Source organism: Limulus polyphemus, unplaced genomic scaffold (genome assembly GCF_000517525.1).
Source record: "Limulus polyphemus unplaced genomic scaffold, Limulus_polyphemus-2.1.2 Scaffold1468, whole genome shotgun sequence".
Classification (NCBI taxonomy): domain Eukaryota; kingdom Metazoa; phylum Arthropoda; class Merostomata; order Xiphosura; family Limulidae; genus Limulus; species Limulus polyphemus.
Genome location: NW_013667078.1, coordinates 92,462 through 106,055, shown reverse-complemented (window position 1 = coordinate 106,055; position 13,594 = coordinate 92,462). Strand labels below are relative to the sequence as shown.

The 13,594-nt window shown below is 32.3% G+C and overlaps 1 protein-coding gene across 2 annotated transcripts in view; it reads left to right on the top strand.

The window, feature by feature from the left end:
- Positions 1-13,594, top strand: part of LOC106463715 (Krueppel-like factor luna) — a 120,767-nt gene that overhangs the window by 62,983 nt on the left and 44,190 nt on the right. Inside the window, exon 1 of one of the 2 annotated variants that reach the window (XM_022391299.1) lies at positions 8,317-8,393. The exons of the other annotated variant lie outside the window; for it this stretch is intronic. The gene's annotated coding sequence lies outside the window, so the exon portion shown is untranslated. Of the gene's footprint in view, positions 1-8,316; positions 8,394-13,594 lie in introns of those variants that run through there. 2 annotated transcript variants of the gene reach the window in all.

The following is a 13,594-nucleotide window of genomic DNA, read 5'->3' as shown; positions in this document are numbered from 1 at the left end:
CCTAAGGAACCAGCAAGATTGTTTGTTTGTTTATTTTGAATTTCGCGCAAAGCTACACGAGTGAAAGATTAGAGGGAAGGCAGCTAGTCATCACCACCCACCGCCAACTCTTCGGCTACTCTTTTACCAACAAATAGTGGAATTGGCTGTCACATTATAACGCTCCCACAGCTGAAAGGGCGAGTATATTTGGTGGGACGGAGATTCGAACTCGCAGACTGCAAGTCGAGCGCCCTAACCTGACCAGGAACCAGCAATAAATTGTAATATCCCGGATGAAACAAATTTAAAAAACGATTAACAAACTAATAGTATTAAAATCAGTAGTAACAAAGTTTGAAAATATGAAATGATTGACTTTAACATAGAATGACAATTCTACAACGTTAATCTTCATATATGATTTGTTTCAATTACTTTGTTCCCTAAAGTTGCATCTTTCCGACAACAATATGTTGTTTTCTAGTGCAGCCAGAATAAGAACTTGTTACATAATATAAATTCTTGTTGTTTTCAGCCATTATTTTTATTTTTTCTTTCATTCTGTAAGTGTTTCCTAAGCTATGCATTTTTGGTCAATTTTTTATGTGTACATAACATATAAATAAAACTGTAAACAAACAATTGGTTCTTTCTTAATATTACTATTGAAATTCATTGATACATTGTAAGTTTTTAAAGATTATTAAACTTTCTCTTTTTAATATTATATTTAGATTTCATTTTCTTAGATTGGAGTAATTAAACATGCATAGTTTGTTTGTTTGTAATTAAGTACAAAGCTACACATGGGGCTATCTGTACTCTGCCCGCCGCGAGTATCAAAACCCTGTTTCTAGCGTTGTAAGTCCGCAGACATGCCGCTGTGCCATTGGGGACAACATGTAGAGACCGTTTCATTGGAAGCTATTCTATTCCACCAGGAGCGCTATAATGATGGACGTTTAAAATAGTCATCCACGCTTAGTTTGAAAGTTCCTCAATGTATTTTGTTAAATATCTGCATATTTGTAGAACTTCTAAACAAGAGTAACGAACCATCTGCTCGTGAACTACAATACATAAATGTAGAAAATGGTTGTAGCGAAATAAGTTATATACACATACAAGGTAAGAACATAATATAGGGTAAATAAATTTAAATTGAATTAAACAACCCACGTAATATTCTACAAAAAATTAAGATTTCAGGTGTGAAAGGAAATAAAAATATTTAAGAGATTTATATTTTAAGCCATAATACTCAACACTGTAAAAAATTTAGAACACATGAGTATCTGGCTAATAATGTAGAAGAAAATAATAATTACATTGGCCTGTAATGTAGAGGGAAATAAATAATTACACTGGCCAATAGCATAGGAGAAAATTGAAAATTACAGTGACGAATAATGCAGGAGAAAAAAGAAAATTACAGTGACGAATAATGCAGGAGAAAAAAGAAAATTACAGTGACGAATAATGCAGGAGAAAATGGAAAGTTACATTGAAAATAATGTAGGAAAAAATAAAAATTACACTGGGCAATAATATAGGGGAAAATAAATAATTACACTGGCCAATAGCATACGAGAAAATTGAAAATTACAGTGACGAATAATGTAGGAGAAAATAGAAAATTACAGTGACGAATGATGCAGGAGAAAATGGAAAATTACATTGAAAATAATGTAGGAAAAAAATTAAAATTACACTGGGCAATAATATAGGGGAAATAAATAATTACACTGGCCAATAGCATAGGAGAAAATTGAAAATTACAGTGACGAATAATGTAGGAGAAAATAGAAAATTACATTGACGAATAATGCAGGAGAAAATATAAAATTACATTGAAAATAATGTAGGAAAAATAAAAATTACACTGGGCAATAATATAAGGGGAAATAAAAAATTACACTGGCCAATAACGTAGGAGAAAATAAGAAATTGCATTGGTCAAAAAGAAGCGTCATAAGTTGAAAAATAATAATCAAATGCTATGTGACCTAAAGGTATGCACTGCTATGGAATGAACGTGGATATGTAGAGAAAAGATGCTTGGAGTAAACAGTTTGATTTTGGCCTCATGATCTAAAACTTGATAAATTTACATTTCTTTTGAATATATTAAAAGTTGATAAAAATAATTTAAATGACCAACTTTCATCCAATTCTTCGTAAACTGACATTGGTTACAAGTACGTATACACTCTGTACAACATCTTGTATGCCTTTTTAAAGAAGACAAGAGGATATAATCTTAATTAGTAGGGTCTGAACGAGTCCAAAGCATCAATAAAACATATGTATAAGTATATGTATGAACTGGTTTGAATTTCGCGCAAAGTTACCAGATGGCAATTTGCGCTAGCCGTCACTAGTTTAGCAGTGAAAGAGTAGAGGGAAGGCTACTCTTTTACCAACAAATAGTGATATTGACTATCACATTATAACAACCTCGCGACTGAAAGTAAGAGCATTTTTGGTGGGATGGGGATTCGAACACCCGACATTCATATTGCGAATCAAGCACCCTAACCACCTGGCCATGCCGGGCCCGTTGCTAATTAGATCTATTAATTAAGGTGAAGGTAATCAGGCAGTAATGAACGAACATTTCTTTTCTAAATATTTGAGTTTTAAACAAACCCTCAAAATATCTGACTAGGCATTAATATACTTTTTTTTTATTATTGATATAATCGAGTTTCCAACTAAACTGTTTGCATATAAAATTTTAATAAATCAGTCTTTCCGAAGTTTCCTTTTTAAAAACATATCCGTTTTTCACATTAAAGTTTAAATAATAAAAAAAATAACTTTGAAATTCCGCAAAAATGTGTAAAGGATGACTGAGTAGAATTTATACCTGGTTTCTTGTTGAGTATTTTTTCAATGTTTGTTTAATATGAAAAAAGTTTTAGCCTTTCACCATAAGCTTTAAAATATATATACACACAGGGTATAGCTTTAACTGTCCTCAAGAACGTAAACCAACATTTATACTGAGAAATGATACATGTACAAGTTCTTTAATAGCATCATCAGGTTGGCTACCCTGTTTGCTGATACGTATCAAACTGCTCTGGTGTCGAGAGTAGAAGAAATCGCCTACTGATGTGATGAAGCAAACAACAAGCTATTACAGAAAGTGAATGCAAATATGCTGAACCAGCCTCGTTTCCCTCGATCAACACTGCTGAAAATGAACAGGATATCCTACGTGGTCTAATCAAATATCTCCGTCTCACGAGAATTCCTTTCATTGGTTACTTTATATCATGTATTATACAGTTTTTCTTCACTCTAATGACGAAGCTGTTAGAATACAGTCATGCCATTTGAATGAAATGCTAATGGCGCTAACGAGCAATATAATGAAGTAAACGAAACTACATGCTTTTGTTAATGAACAATTTTACGTGTTATGCGTAACAGAAAACTATGTATGTTTTTTAAAGGTCTATAACGATCTACAAAGCTGTAGAAATTTCTAAGATAAAATTCTAACTACTCCACCCACAGTTAAGATAAAAAAATCATTACACTCTAAACAAAATCTTATTTTACACCCTTCATAAAAAATGAACAAAGAAAAAACCCACGCACCACAGATTTAGAAATATTAAGAGGTAATATTTTTAAAAAAAACATACTTCATATAAGTAAGAACTATATAATGAATACATTTTGAAGCTATTTCCTCTTAGAAAAGTTTGTTTATAAAACGTTTTAATAATAATACAATTATCTTAACGCAAGTGAGTTTGCCAGCAGTTTTTGTTGTTGTTTCTGCTCGACTTTCTACATTTCACATTTTTACATGTATAGCAGGAGTGTGAACTTTGTTTCGTTCTAACTTTACACCTTGGGGGGTGTGAATTCTTACCTTGTCAACACTAAGGGAATCACACCTTTTCGCTTAGAGTATATTTATCATTTTTGAAGTCGATTTTCTTAAAAAGGTTCCAGAAAATAGTCTTTAGGTGTAAGTTTAGATTCTTCAATACAAACTTTAGAATTAGCGAAATCTAATTTTGAAACAACACTTTTATGCCCAACCGCAGTATTATGATTCGTTCCACCATCTTCTGATCTTCTTCAGCGCCATCCCTTCTTCTTTAGTTATATCATTCGTTCTTCCATCCTCTGATCTTCTTCAGCGCCATCCCTTCTTCTTTAGTCATATGATTCGTTCCTCAATCCTCTGATCTTCTTCAGCGCCATCCTTCCTTCTTTAGTTATATCATTCGTTCCTCCATCCTCTGATCTTTTTCAGTGCCATCCCTCCTTCTTTAGTTATATCGTTCGTTCCTCCATCTTCTGATCCTCTTCAGCGCCATCCTACTTTCTGTTGTTACAATAGTGTATTCATTACGGACAGTCACTTTGGTTTCATCATCTTGTATGGTTGAGATCTTAATTTCTCAAATTTGTCGTTATTTAGACTCGTTAATTATGTCTGCTTTGTCATTTGTCAATTATCCCCAAACCAAGTGACGAGTTTTAACGATAAGTAATTACTGTAAACAACTCGGGTCAATATTAAAGCTCTTTTTCTTACTAGGAATGTGAGTAATTACGTTTGAATGATACAAGGTTGACCAAAAAAGGCTAGAAGCGCGAAATCCCCTCGCTATAATAATTGACATAGTAGCCTTTTTTAATCGAAATCAACATTTATCTTTACAGAAAATTCTTGAAACTTCGATATTTTTGCGTTTAAAATGATTTCGAGATTTGAAACATGTGTTCGTAGGTATATAAGTATAAATGCAAACAGAACAGAGGGTTGCTTAAATTTTAAATATAAAAAAAATGTAAATATGGGATTTATTTGGCATAAACAAAAGACTACGCTTCTTGGCAAAATCCTTCATTTTGAGGCACTCGAACAATATTCTTAGATAGTATGTTTCGTTACCTAAGTTTCAGAGTCTAAATGCAGGAGGCGCTAACATCTTTCAAATGCAACACTGCTTGAAACTCTCTACAAACAGATTCTTTTGGACTTTAATTTTTCATTTAACACGATACATTATTTGTTTGTTTGTTTTTTACTCAGTGGGCTATTTGTGTTATGTCCACCAAAAGTTTCGAAACCAGATTTTTAGGGTTATAAAACTAACTTTTACACTCACTTCTGAGCCGCTGACTGGCTAAAAGTATTAGATTCAGTGATCACATATTATTTCACTGTTAATTTTTACGTAGTTTTCCTAATACTAAAAGATAGTAAGTTAGGAAATACATGTTCATCTCGATATTAGTTAAATCTCCATAAAATTAATCTAAAAGCCATTATTTATGAAAATAAATAAATGAATGAAAATGACATCAATTAAGGTATGAAGGGCATACTAAATCTAAGTTAGTTTGTAAAACTCATATCACGTGCCAGTTCTTTAGCGTGTACGATAATGTCTTACAAGTTTCAGGCGCGAAAACAAATAGGTTTAGTTCAAAATATTGTATAATATTCTTATACTATTAATTCTTCCACAAATTAAACTAGTCCTGATATTGTACTTAGGTCCATTGTTTTTCTAAGAATATCAACACTGGTTCTAGCTTGAAGAGACGTCATGAACAAACAAGCAACTAATATGTCAGGTGGAATTTGAGAGATTAACTCAAACAAGTTAGTTTGAAACATCAAACTACATTGGTCGGAAAATATAAAATCTGTTATAGTAATTAGTTCTGTAGATCTTAACTTCAAAAGCTGAATATTAACCACGTGCTCATCTTAGAAAACTTGAGTTACATGAAATATTACAGATCATCATGTCACTCATTGGTTGTTATCTGTATAAATAATGTTATATAAACAAATGGGTAAACAAATTACATACTTAAGTAACTTAACATGTAAGATCATTGAACAATAGCTCTTGGTTGCTATTGTTGTCTTGAGAGACGTAAAGAGATCTATCAAGTAGTCCCTCAAACTAACAATAAATAATTCGGAGCTGAAAAGAAAATATGTATTCACATATATAATGTACATGTTTTATATTAAACCCTTTATTTCTCAATATACATTTGCATGTAGCTAATGCACTGTATCTGATCATGAGCAGGTGAGCTGAATGCTACGATAATAAAAGAGTGGATGCTACGTTAACACGATTCTAATTACAAAGATCCCGCACGCGAACTAACTCTGAAAAGAAATTGTAATTGTCATAAACTTCAATGGGTATTTAACAAGGTGTGTTAACTAAAGACTGTTACCAAATCTGTTGTAAAGATAATTCTCGAACAAGCAAAATTATGAGGAAGTAATTTTATAGAAAATCCATATTGAAAATCCGTCCATGTTTGTAGTGGCTGCACAGAATTTCGTGTTTCTGTGATTAAAATAATTTTCTTTATTAGAGAGTTTGGGTTTTCCTTAAAGATATCATTGTCTTTGAGTTTAAATACTTTAAGCTATTCTAGACTGCGTGAGCTAGTGTTATTAGTGTCATTGTTCATTATTAATTTGATAAATATTATGCTTGTCATAGCAATTATGTCGCGTCTGAGACTATTAAACATTATATTTTTTGTTTAAATTCTTTGTTTTACTGTTACTGTTCTCATAAAGGTGAGACATGTTTTTAATTTTGTAAGTATATATAAAAAAACTTGTGGAAAGCTACTTTTCCTTTTATTTTATAGAGTGTTTTTTAATGCATGCTATTTTCCTGATAAACATTTCTGATTTTAATCTTCTGTTCATAACCTAAAGAATCTGGCGAAACCACAAAAATAATTCGATTTATCAGATTTTTGGAAATTAGATATCATTGTATCTATAGTTTTTAGAAAAGGAGATAAGTTGTTTGTTTGTTGAATTTCGCGAAAAGCAACTCGGGAGCTATTTGCGTTAGCTGTTCCTAATTTAGAAATGATAGACTCGAGGGAAGACACTTAGTCAGTACCACTCACTGCTAATCTTTTCAGTGAAACGTAGAATTGACCGTACCATTATAACGCCCCTAGGGTTGAAAAGATTCAAACCTGCGAATCGCAGATTGAGAATCGAGCGCCCTAACCATCAGGCCATATCAGATCTGGATATAAAAAGAGAGATACTCTAATAGCTATATAAAAATAAAATTTATTCTCTGAGTTTTGTTTCCTTGTGTCATTTCAATTATTGGATGAGTGCACTTATCTCCAACTATATATACAAGACTGAATCGGTACTATACAACCATGCCTTTTGTTATAAAGACAAGTAAACGAATAAGCGTGCGCAATTTAACTTTTAGCTAGTGACTGGGAATGCTTTATACAATGTAAAAACATTGTACATCTCAAACTACAACTTGAACCATGTTTATTTGTTAAGATGAATGCCAGTGGTTCATCCACACGGACAGATTTAGAAAAACAGTTGTGATTTCTGTAAAAAGCTCTAATTAACCCATTAGCTGTGATTCCGGTAAAAAGATCTAATTAAACCATTAGCTCGAAAGTAGTATAAGGGTGAAATTTTTTCATAATATATTGCAATATGTAAAACAAAGATATTTAGAGAAACTTTAGATATTACTGTCATGATTTTACACTTAGAACATGCATGGTTAATGTATGTGTGAGAAACACGAACTTTGTTTGAGCTACAACCAAAACTTTGCTTTGCTAAATAGTTTGCCTGCACATTAAATTTATACAGAAACATGTGGAACACTGGTTCCCTGAAAAAGTTCACTCAAAAGGATGAATGGGACTTTCAACGTTTCGATATTCTAATTTTTGATTCACTCTAGAACATCAGAGTGGACTTGTTATATATATATATATGCGTGTGTGTATTTTCGTACAAAACAAAATTAATAGCCAAAATTGTTGTTTAGCTAATATTTGTAAAAAGATACAACCATTGCAATTTGCTACGGTTTCAGTGATCAGGGTTTTAAAATAATGACAACCACGCAAATGTTTTATTTTTTAGATTTGTTTTAAACTTTGGAAACTACCAAAAATAATGTATCAATAAATGATCAAATCAACAGGTGGGAATTGTGTATTAAATGCATGAGAATCCCTTTGTTCATTTTAAAATGGATTCTTTCGGAAATTTATTACACCATCAAACAGTGCCTGTATTTTATTATCTTATCAAATAACTACCTTCGAACAAAATAAAAGTATTGTAAAGAAACAGTTGACAAGAAGACGCAACTAACTGGTTAGTGTCTGCATGTAAACGTACTATCTACAAATGGGCTGCTTTTAAATGATTATTTGTGTAAGCTGTAGGTATTATCATATGTCTCAACGTATTATCTTTGTCAGTTGTTTGGAAAAATCTTTTGAAGCACACACAAAACGCTGCTCCTGAGATTACAAAATCTCTTGGTTCAAGTGGTTCAAACGATGGCCTTTTATCATCAGAAGCAAACAAACATAAATAGGTAAAAGCTGTTCTTACTCCTGATGAAGAAACGTCTTGTTGTCCCAGAGTACTTAAGTCAAGTAATTTTTCAAATTATATTGTTTTTTCTTAAGTTTAGAATGCTTACTTTCCAGTTTATTTTAGGTCAAGCCACTTGAAAAAAAAATTATAAAATGTCTTGCTATTCAAACCAAACTTATGGTGTCATTCGGTATGTGTCTTTATCTGGGCTCGAAGAGAAGGAATGCACAAACTATTCAATTAAGGAAAATCTTATTGTACTAGCACTAAACATCTTCCCATGTTACATTTCATTAACAAGAAAATAAGATTATTTCTAACATTCGAAAAAGTTTTCCTTACCAAGGCTAGAGCTAAATCTCATTGTTAAACTAGAATCTTTAAAAGTTCATCGTCTTCTCACCGTCTAAATCCCCTTAGTAAACTAGAATCTTTGATAGTTCATCATCTTCTCACCGTCTAAATCCCATTGGTAAACTAGAATATTTGATAGTTCATCGTCTTCTCACCGTCTAAATCCCATTGTTAAACTAGAATCTTTGATAGTTCATCGTCTTCTCACCGTCTAAATCCCATTGGTAAACTAAAATATTTGAAAGTTCATCGTCTTCTCACCATCTAAATCCCATTGTTAAACTAGAATCTTTGACAGTTCATCGTCTTCTTACCGTCTAACCACGTTAGAATTTACTCTATTTAGAGAGTGTGTTATGTCATACTGCCAATACCATGGGATAAACTTACACTTATTTTAAGATTATCCAATAAGTAAGTATCAGTCCTCTTTCCTCTGCGTCATAATGACGAATCTCTTTTGCGTGACGATAATACAAAAATGAGACTACGTTGTGAACATCAGAGAAAGTTTTCAAATAACGTTGTGTAAGCTCAGCTTACCGAATGGCAATAGTATGTACGTTCTAGTTCCAGTCGAGAGTATGGGAATGTCGTCTATTTTTCTGCTAAAGTTTCTTTACTTATAAAATCATATTTTCTTTCGTTGTACTCATTATATTTTGCGTGTCCAATGTTAAATGTTCTTTCTGTGTTTGTGCACTGAAACTTAATTCGATCTTGACTTGGCACAAGAATGTGCACTCGATCTTGACTAATAACAAATTTGTGTACTCTAGGTTAACTTGTAACAAGTATGTGTTTCGATCTTGACTGGTAACAAGTATGTACACTCTAACTTGACCAGTAACAAGTATGCGCACGTGAACTTGACTAGTAACAAGTATGTAGACTCTAGTTTAACTTGTAACAAGTATGTGCACGTGAACTTGACTAGGTGTGATTGTTTATATCACAACTTGATTAGCTCCTAACAACACAAATTGTTTCTGGGTGAGTCTTATTGCTGTAAAAATATGAACAAAGCGTCGACTCTGAGATGCACGGCATACGTTTTTTATGTTAATTCATCATGGTAGATTTTGCACTCGTTATATCAAAAATTGAATATTTTACTTGATATATTAAAATAATTAATTTAAAAACTATTTTTAAGCAAACAGCACTCTAGTAAGAGGCTAAAAAACACGTCAGCAAAGCCGAGTAACTTACTGCTAAAGTTCTTTGGACACAGCTTGTATAAAGTCTCTTAATACTAGAGAGTATTAGTGATATCTAAAAAACGCTATTTCTTTGTTTATAAGCATGCAATTGACGACGGAGTATTCGTAAGTGCTGCTAGTAACCCATGTTATACCCTATTGCTGACACTTTAAACATATTTTGAAAGTAGTGCCATGTTTGAAATAGAGAAATTAGAAGGAATATACACACCTAGATTTAAATCTAACTATTAAGATCCGGGAACCTAATGTTTAGCCTGTAAAATATTACACGTCAGCTGATCTTAATTTCAAGAACAATGTAGAGGCTGTAACTTCTAGATTTTTTTTATTTTAAATAAGTGTTACTACAACTTATTGCTTTGAGTTCTTCTCTAAACTTTAAATAAAGTATTTTTAAATGTGGGAATATATCAGCCAAAACTATGTTAATAATATGTAAATACACAATAATTTTTAATTAATATTATGGTTTAGAGTAACTCTCAAACTAAAGATTTTCTAACTAAAAACTATATAAATTCAACCATTTTTCATAAACGTTGTCCCATAAGCTTATTGATATGATGAAAGTTGTATTCACGTAGCTAACTTTTCAAATTTTAAATCAAGTTCCTCACTAAAACAGCTCTCCCCCCCAGTGGCACAGCGGGAGGTCTGCGGACTTACAATGCTAGAAACCGGTTTTCGATACCCGTGGTGGGCAGAGCACAGATAGCCCATTGTATAGCTTTGTTCTTAACTTTAAACAAACAAATACTAAGAACATTTTATCTTAACTAACATACGCACAACTTATATGCTAATTAGTAACCCCCAAAAAATCTTCATAATAGAAAGCATATATAATGGTTTAACATGTTTAACATGTCTAACATGTTTTCGTTTAATCTAAAATATGGAAACCGTTAGGGAAGGAATTTTGCAATTAACAGTGATGTCTGCTAAGCTCAGCTTCTAAATTTTATTTATAATTTTATAATTTATAATTTTATTTATAAAGACCCTGTAAAATAATAAATAATATTCAACGTCAACTTTTTGAAGGCCATAGATAGCCCTAAATAAAGTGTTTTTAATTGTGTACCAGTTTAACATTATTTATGATTTTAACTTTATACACAAGTGCCAAAATACTATAATTTAGTCTTTATATTTTCTTCCATTTACAAAAGTATCTTATACACCAATTGTTGATAATAACGGGTTGTTATTAAATGCCAGAACACCTTTTCATTACCCGTTTATACAGTATACATAAGAACGTATTTAACTTTGTTTTGGGAATCACCTTGAAAATTATTTGTATCCGGAAAAAAAAAGTAATGAGTGTATTGTTTTTCTTGTATGGGTCTCTTCTTATAAACAACCGTCCAAGTGATTATCAGAGGGTTTACTAAGATAGAGTTAACTAATAACAGTTTGAAATGCTTAAAATGTAGAAATAACAATAGATTTGTGTAAAAACATTTACAGACAACAGAGATAGTTAAAACCAGATTTGCCAGTTTTCCTTGAGAACTAAACCTCATGAATTTAGAGGTGTGTATGCCTGTTCAAGCGATATACTTTATGAATTTAGAGGTGTGTATGCCTGTTCAAGCGATATACTTTATGAATTTAGAGGTGTGTATGCCTGTTCAAGCAATATACTTTATGAATTTAGTTACTTATCTTCTTAAAGGAATAAATCTTCATGATTTTAAAACTGTGTAATTGCTAAATTGTGAATCTTCATAATCTTATAAGTGTTAGAAAAACACATAGGTTTAAAAAATCAATTTAACACAGACATATGACACCCTATAACCCGAACGCTTTCGAAAAGTGGACATTTCTTCTTATTTAATTGCCCAAATCCTCATTATAGAAATTGTTGTAGTTAAATCATTAAAACTGCGTTGAATTTTAATAACTCACAATACTGAATACATACACATAAAAACATACTTTGAATTGATAGACTAGAGGAAAGACAGCTAGTCAATACTATACATCGCCAACGTTGGGGTATTTTTTACTAATTAATAGTGGGATTAACCGCCCCCCAGGGATGAAAGAGTAAACATGTTTAGTGACGGGATTAGATCCCGCAACCCGCATATTTCGAGTCCAGTGCCCTAACCACCAGACAATCCCAGGCCCCTAGGAAATTAACAAAGCTTTGATTTGTATTAAATATAACAGTAGCAGAGTTTGTAATTGAGAAGCTACATTTAAATATTTCGGTTTGCTGTAGCACAGATATTCCAAACTAGCATGGCGCTTCGGGGATATTATTTATCAATGTTACGTGTAAAAAAGAAGTTGTACAATATTAAGATAGATAGGAGTCGCTTTGAATAAAAACAGGAACGGTTTGTTGAGGAAGAATGTAAAGCTACGTGCCAGAAAATCATAAAAGAATCCCAGAAAGAAAGGCTATTTGCACTCTGTCCACCGTGGGGAATCGAGCCTCAGATTTTAGTATTGTAAGTCTATAACATTACCACTGATCCACAGGGAGACATGACTTTGTGTTCAGCAGAAGAATAAAAGTTACGTGCCTATAAAAACACGAAGAGAGACAGGAAATGAGAGTCTCTCGATAGTGTTTTCATACGATTCGCTAGAAATTATGAAGAAACTCTCCTCAATCCCAAATTATACATGTAGTTTTGAATATCCCAGCATTTTGTCTGTTCGGATTTACTACTATTTTTAAAATAGAAAGCAATACGTTCAAAGTTAATATACGCTTGAATGTCTTAAAATACTGCGAAAATACTTTTACGACACTTTTATATTCTCACATTCAAAAATAATTAAAAACCGAGGAAGTATTTGACTTTATGATATGACAATTGACAAGCTTTACTAATATTCACTCCCATAAATAATCGATATCTTCAGTAAAATGGTGTGTGAAGTGTATTAAATAACGTTAAGGGTAATGCTTGGAAGAAATATTTATTACATCTTCTCACATGCAATGTTGGTGGAATGTTTTCTTTTCTATGAAGCGATGTGTAAGGGTAAGTGACAGTCTCTTTAATGATAAACCATAATTCTTAGTACTCTCATTCATGTATTAATAAGTAAAAAATATGATCCCTATATAATTCTCGAGAAGCTGTCCAAAATGAAACTCCATTTATATCTAAAACTTGAAAGAATTACTGATTAAAAACCGTTATCATTTCTTCAACAACAAAGGTATACTTGGACACATATTCTAGGATCCATTGCCAGAATCGCAGATAGGCTTAGAACAGTCAGTGACTCCTATTTTTATTCAAAGCGACTCCTATCTATCTTAATATTGTACAACTTCTTTTTTACACGTAACATTGATAAATAATATCCCCGAAGCGCCATGCTAGTTTGGAATATCTGTGCTACAGCAAACCGTAATATCTAAACGTAGCTTCTCAGTTACAAACTCTGCTACTGTTATATTTAATACAAATCAAAGCTTTGTTCATTTCCTAGGGGGCCTGGGATTGCCTGGTGGTTAGGGCACTGGACTCGAAATATGCGGGTTGCGGGATCTAATCCCGTCACTAAACATGTTTACTCTTTCATCCCTGGGGGCGGTTAATCCCACTATTAATTAGTAAAAAATACCCCAAAGTTGGCGATG